The following is a 7,414-nucleotide window of genomic DNA, read 5'->3' as shown; positions in this document are numbered from 1 at the left end:
AGCAACACATTAAAAATACAAATATACCATACAAATAAAGTAATACGAACAACCCTACTCCATATCTTGAAAAGAGGTGACTGGTTCTAACACAAAGCTAAGCCTGTACCAGTCATCTTAATCATAATGGCTTGTAGAAGCATACAGTTTCCAGGAGATAAACTATTCTATGAAAATCAGTACATCTTTTGAAAGTTTCACATCTGTAAAACCAGGATAAGGCTACAACTATCTTGAAGTGTGACCAAGATTCAGGTCAGAGGGTAGGATTCCCAGCCATATGTAAGGGAGGTAGACCCTCAGGCAACATACGCTTGTTAGCTCCTGGAAATCTTAGTGTGTATAATACAGAGTTGCGGGAGAAGTGAACTCAGGAAGTTCAACTAAGTTTCCATTATGACTTGACTTTTAAACCTCAGGAATGGTATCCATCAGGCTTTTCATAATGCTTGGTGACATCCATTTAATAACATGTTCAAAGATTAAAGCAGGCATGATTGTAATGGTAACTATAGTCCCAGATGTTGATAGTATGCCTGTAATTTGAGAATCCTTCAATCCAATGACATTCTGTCCATTGACTTCACAGATGTTATGTTTGATGAGAAGACCGTTTCTGGCTGCAGAACTATCTTTCTCTATGGATGTTATTTTTCAATTTTTAAAGATAAAACGAACATGTCCAATACTATTTTTATGCATGGTAGTAGTCCATTCAAAGGGACTGTCACTCAAGTCATGGTAATCGTCTCTCCAAACACCTATTTGAGCACCTTGTGTCCTTTGTCGGAGCTCCAGCAGGCACAGTTTTCACCACTAATCTGGAGTACCTGATCCCCAAATCTCAGACCAACCGAAGACGATGGAGAAATAGTCTGGACCAGCTCAACAAATACACCATTATCTATTGACTTAAGCCTGAGGCCAATTTTTCCATCTTGGTCCTTACACAAAATAACTTCATGAATCCCTTGCTTAATTTCTGCTCCTCGAATTCCAATATCCTTACCAGTTACAGGAGCCACCATATAGTTCATACTGGAAGGTTTGCTACTAACCCCTGCAGTGGTGCTCCAGGGACCATGACCATATCTGCATGGATTTCTTCTTCATTTAGACTGAGACTCATGTATTGAGAGAGCTCCAGATACAGTGTAAGATATAGATTTCCATCTTGAGAGATGGGAGCAGAAGCTTCTGACAAAGTTGCTGTGTTGGCAGGGTTTGCAGAAAAGGCAGCTTGCGCCTGAATTACTTTGCCTACTTTAAGGTCTTCAAGAGATGAATACTGACTTAGGCTGGGTTCTCTAGAGAAGCAAAACCAGTAAAGCGTATAAATATATGGATTTATATCAAGGAAATGGCTCACGTGATTGTAGAGGCTGGAACGTCTCAAGTTCATGGATCAAGATAGAGGCTTCTCCTGATTCACATAGCTGCAGGGGTTGGCGAATCCAAGATTGACTAGTCGGAGAGCAGTGCTCTTGCTCACAGGCTGTGAAGATCAACCAATCCCAAGATCGGCAGGCAAGACTGAAAGCCTTCTGATTCACGTAGCTGCAGCGGGTGGTGAACCGAAGATCGGAAGGTAAGCTGCTAGCTTAAGTCCCAAGAACCGGAGGTCGGATGAACAGGAGCCAGCTGCAGGATCCAGTGCAGGCAAAAGCCAGAATGTCCACTTATATTTGGATGCAGGCCACACACCCAAGGAAACTCCCTCAACTGATTGGCTGCTCACAACAGATCCCATCATGGGTGTGATCACATATAAACCCTGAGAATCATGGCCCAGCCAAGATGACACACAATCTTAACCATCACAGATACAAAGACATTTTTGCAGAATTTTTCTAGGCTGCAGGGATCTGCTCCCTGCCACCTCTTCCCGGTCCAGGAACAGACTTCCAAAATGGAGGGGAGAAGATGGCCCAAGACTTTGGAGCTACAATGAATAAACAGTGCCCTGGGTTTGGGGTGTTATCAAATCCTTTGCACTTCAGTGGAAATGAATATATTAGCCTTTTCCTTTCAGAGGCTTCTTTTACGCAGGAAGTATAATAAAGGGGGATGAGACATAGGAAAATGGGGGTTGGTGAGAGTATTATAAGCAAACTTCCTGCCTCATTCTTTGGCAGGGTTTCTTAACATTTTGGGGATCCTTTGAGACTCAGACAAAAACTAAGGACCATTTCTCCATGAAAAAGATTTGTAAACACAGTATTTTGCCTATGATCAGGGGAGATTCAGAGACCTTTAGAACCTGTCTACAGACTCCTGTGAGAGTCATGGACCTCAGGTTAGGAAACCTTGAATTCTAGGTATAGCAAGCTCCAGTAACCTGTGCCTGAGGACCACAATTCCTTGTCTTGTCCGGAGCCAGAACTAGGGTGAGGGGGGTGAGGGATTCGCCTTGGGCACAAAATTTAAGGGGGCTTCAAAAAGTTCAGAATCAATATAAATAATATTTTAATGCAATATTTTTTAAAAATGACATCTGCAAACTGTGGCCTGTAGCCTGCTGCCTGTTTTTTTAAATAAAAAAAGTTTTGGGACCACAGCCGGGTTAGAGTGAGAGAAGGGTGAGGCAGGTCTTCACAAGTGCAGGGTCAGATCCTGTCTTCAAAATTTTGATATTTTGATCATCATAGATTTTTAAAAAATAATATCTTATTGTGTTTAAGGTGAAAGTTTACATGAAAAATTTATTGTTAGGAGCTATCAAGTTGGTCCTGACTCAGCGACCCTATGTACAAAAGCTGCCTGATCCTGTGCCATCCTCACACTCATTGCTATGTTTGAGCCCATTGTTACAGCCACTGTGTGAATCTATCTCGTTGAGGGTCTTCCTCTTTTTCCCTGAGCCTTTACCAAGAATGATGTCCTTCACTAATGACTGGTCCCTCTGATAACATGTCCAAAGTAAGTGAGACAAAGTCTCGCCATCCTCACTTCTAAGGAGCACTCTGGCTGTACCTCTTCCAAGACAGATTTGTTCGTTCTTCTGGCAGCCCATGGTATATTCAATATTCTTCGCCAACGCCATAATTCAAAGACATCGATTCTTCTTTGGTCTTCCTTATTCATTGTCCAGCTTTCACGTGCATATGAGGCAACTGAAAATGCCATGGTTTGGGTCAGAAGCACCTTAGTCCTCAAAGCGACATCTTCGCTTTTTAACACTTTAAAGAGGTCTTTTGCAACAGATTAGGTTCTCATTTAACAATTTCATCATGGATTTTTTTTTTTTTTTAAATGCTACATTAAAATAGTATTTATTTTGAACACTGAGTTTTTCGGCACGTCCTTAAATTTTTTACCCAAGGTGAGTGTCTCACTTGCTTCACCCTAATCCCTGCCCTGCTTGTGTCCAGGATGCTGTTCAACCAAAAACCAAATGTAACTGATCACTTGCTGTGCGCTAGGCCCTGAGCCCCATACTTCCACAAGCTGTCTGACATAATACAAGATAGCAAAAGTAATGGGAAAAGCTCCGTTCTATCAAGAGGCCTGAGGTCTACTACTGGCTCTTCCACTTCCTGGCTGATGACCTTGGCTAGTTCATTTAACCTTTTGGGCCTTTTCCTTACCTGCAGAATGAGAGAGTTGAACTGGATGCTTCCCACTTCTGACAATGTATGGTTCTGAGACTTTGAAAGTGGCCTCTTAACCAAATTATTCCCTAGAAAACATAGCCCTTAGCACCCAATTCCATCACTCAGCCCTAGAATTCTCTTGATTTGCCTCCTTCATAGGGCCCCACCTATCCAATATCTCTTGAGCTTGAGTACTGATAGAATTAAAGATTTTGAGAGCTGATGGAGATAAGGTGCAAAGAAATTATTTTGTGTAAGGAAAACAAGGCTCAGACAGGTGAAGTCAGTTGGCCAATGTAGCACAGTGACAGATTTAGAACTAGAACCCCAGTCTCCAGCTCCCATGCAATGTTCTTTCTGCCTCACCATAATGAGATATGATGCTTGTCTTCCTACTTCCTTCCAAAGAATTTCCCAGAAGTACTTTGAATTCTGTCTCACAGTGGTCTCTCCAATTCCTGTGTTTTGCTAGTTTCCTGCTTATGATACTGCTTCCCACATAACCCTGGAATTGACCTTGTCCTGATTAGGAGCTGAAGTTCTCCATCAGTGTTTTATCCTTAATGCCTTCCCTCTCCCAACCTCCTCTTGGATGCTTTAACTTCTATGGAGATTTTTTTTTTAAACTGCTACAAGGTAATAATCTTAGAAAACAAATTTTCCTTCTTGTATCTTTTGAAAGATATCTTGAAACATGGAGAGAAAAGTGATGCATGACAACTCTATGAGGTAGGTCCTGTTATTATTCTCATTTTACCAATAAAGAAACCGAGGCACAAAAAGGTTACATAACTTGCCCGAGGTCTCCCAGCTAGCAAGTATCAGAACCAGTGTTGAAACCCAGACAGCCTGACTCCAGGGTCTGTGCTCTTAACTAGCACACCTTGTGGCCTCTCTTGTAGGCCGTTTGGCCTTGGATTGAACAATTCCAGTGATGGGCAGCTCTGTCTCAGGAGACTCCAGGTTCTGTTGCTGGGTAGCTTCATCAGTTAGAATGTCGTCCCTTTACTTGTTGGTTCAAGCCATAGACAGTTGTCCAAAATGGCTTCCTATTGTCTAAATAAAATAAAGGCACAAAGGAGAGTGAAGACCACAAAGGATACAATCCTTCAGTCTGCCAGCCCTGTCTCCTCTCAGGGGGACACTGAGAGCACTGGCCTCCACCAAACATTCCCGACCCACTTCCAGTTCTGTGGGCTTCCTAAAAATACACAGTTTCCTCTTTCAGTTTTGTAGCTTTTGAAAGTAAAATTCCCCTCTGTGTGTTTATACTTTATACCAGGAAAGATTTAAGGTGGCCCACAATGGATTATAAAATATGATTAACCCACTGCCATCGAGCTGATTCTGACTCACTGCGACCCTATAGGACAGAGTAAACTGTCCTATGGGATTTCCAAAGCTGTAATCTTTATGGGAACAGACTGCCACATCTTTCTCCTACGGAGGGTCTGGTGGGTTCGAACTGTCGACCTTTTGTTTAGCAGCTGAGCGTTTTAACCACGGCACCACCAGGGCTCCTATAAAATACTATTAAGTAGTATAAATTAAAAGTGTACAACATGATCAAGCAATTTTACTTTTAGGTATTTGTCCTTCAGAAATAGTCACAGGAGCTTATAAGACTAACTATTCAAGGATTTTTATTGCACAGTGAAACCTGTGAGAGCCAGAACTCAACAGGACTGCCTTGTTTTTCTGGGTCTCAAAAATTTTCTGCCTTTGACAGGGTGCAAGTCTTACCATTTTTCTATCGCTCCTTTTAGTTGAAAATATTTGAGTTTTCCTTCTCTGACAGGTTTCCACCTTACACAGGTTTTGGCTTTCATAGGTTTTACTGTATCTTTCTTTATAATATCAAAAAATTGTAGGCAATTTTAATGTCTATCAATAAGGAAATGGCTAAATAAATAATAAATAATGAATACCTTCACTATGAAATGGAGCCCTGGTCGCACAGTGGTTAAGAGCTCAGCTGCTAACCAGAAGGTCAGCAGTTCGAATCCACCAGCCGCTCCTTGGAAACCCTATGGGGCAGTTCTACTCCATCCTATAGGGTCGCTATGAGTTGGAATCAACTCGATGGCAATGGGTTTGGTTTGGTTTTTGGTTACTTTGGAATACTCTGTAGCTATTAAAACAAAACACAGACCTTCAGGTACTGGTATGAAAAGATGTCAGTAGCATAGTATGCAATTTAAAAAGCAATTTTTGTGCCTATATTTGTAAAAGGAGTATTTTTTATATGGTGTGCATTGAAAAAGGTTTGGAAGTGTATACAGCAAGTTATTAACCATGGTGGTGGAAGTGGTGGTAGGAAAGGGTGAGGGAGGAACTTTCAGTCAGTCAAGATCACCCTATTGTATTTTAGGCTCAAAGGGCAAGGGTTCTCTGGGCACCGTGGCTCAGGTCTGACACATCCTGGGTATTCAACTGATGTTTGTTAAGAGGCTGGGCCATGTCTTCAGGATGTTTTGTGTAATTTAAAGTTTATTGCTGGAACAATAAATAGCTATCTTTAGAGAAAAAAAGAAAGAAAACTATTTCAAATCGATCTCCCTCTGCTATCTAGGCTACTTTGAACTGATTCATGCATAATATTCAGATAAATTCTCCCTGTTTACTCTGGAAAAAATCGCTATTGACTTTCCTTTTTAAAATTGTTACTTGATGACATATTATATCACCTCCATGACCATCCCAGTGTAGGTAAAACAGTTAAAAATATAAACAATTTTTTTCTCGTTTCAAAAGTCATATGCACTTACTGAAGACAACTTACAAAGCCACCTGTAATCCCACATTCCCAAAGATGATTACTGTGAACCTTCCTTCCTGTCTTTTTTCTATGTGCAGCACGTTTTTTGATGCCAGACTAATTCTTGCCAGAGCCAGGCTGCTCCTCTGGGCTGTCCCCACCATCACTGGTGTGTGCTCAGGGACTGCAGAGTTATCTGGGAGCACAGGGAAGACATGATAACCATGAGGCTACAGCAGGAGCATGGAAGCCCAGCAGAGCCTGAGGAAAGTGATTGCTGACATAGTGACTGTGGAGAGCTTCCCGGGGCCTCCGCTAAACCAGCTTCATGTGTTGCAAAACGGAGATGACACTAAGACCTACCTTGTTTTGTCAAACAATCGCATAAATGCTAGTTTATTATTATGGCTAATAGCAGTGGCGGATTAACCAGTAAGCACTGTATGCACCAGCTGGCATTGAGCAAACTATGCACAGGCTTAATTGTGTTTACTTGCTAATCTGTGGTGAGCAATTTCACCACGTCTTTGTGGTGGGGGACAGGTGAAATTGTGCACTGCAGATTGGTGGGAAGGCACAAGTGGGCCTGTGCATACCGTGCTTATTGGTAATCCGGCCCTGTCTAATAGTCATTATTATGGTTAATGTTTATGGCAGTGCTAAGTGTTAAGTGCTTTACACATATTATTTAATACTCCAATCAATCTTATGAGGGAGGTACTATAATTTTTCAGTAAATGAGGAAAATTATAACTGTTTTGAAGAACTGTTGTGAGGATTAAATGAGAATAATGAACATAAAGGGGCTAGCAAAGAACATGCACACAGTAGGTGTTCAGTTGATAGTAGTTCCTTTTCCTCAGTCCAGGAAGTGACTGCCATTATAATAGGATTCTGTTTGGTTGCTAACTATCTTGGATTTCCTGATATTTCCCCTTTAAGGTGAATTATAATGATTGTATGGTCAGATGGGAAAGTCTGATACCGTTTGTTTATGAGACAGGAATACCTTTTGATCACCTACCTGCAAGGCCAGAGCAAGGCAGCTCTTTTTTTTTTAATG

The 7,414-nt window shown here is 41.5% G+C and overlaps 1 pseudogene; it reads right to left on the bottom strand.

The window, feature by feature from the left end:
- Positions 1–408: 408 nt before the first annotated feature.
- The window catches only part of LOC101357218 (syntenin-1 pseudogene), an 18,158-nt pseudogene continuing 11,152 nt past the window's right edge, over positions 409–7,414 (bottom strand).

The sequence above is a fragment of the Trichechus manatus genome, unplaced genomic scaffold (genome assembly GCF_000243295.1).
Source record: "Trichechus manatus latirostris isolate Lorelei unplaced genomic scaffold, TriManLat1.0 scaffold00058, whole genome shotgun sequence".
Lineage (NCBI taxonomy): Eukaryota > Metazoa > Chordata > Mammalia > Sirenia > Trichechidae > Trichechus > Trichechus manatus.
Note: the sequence above shows the minus strand (reverse complement) of the source record. Positions and strands in the feature narration are given on the sequence as shown.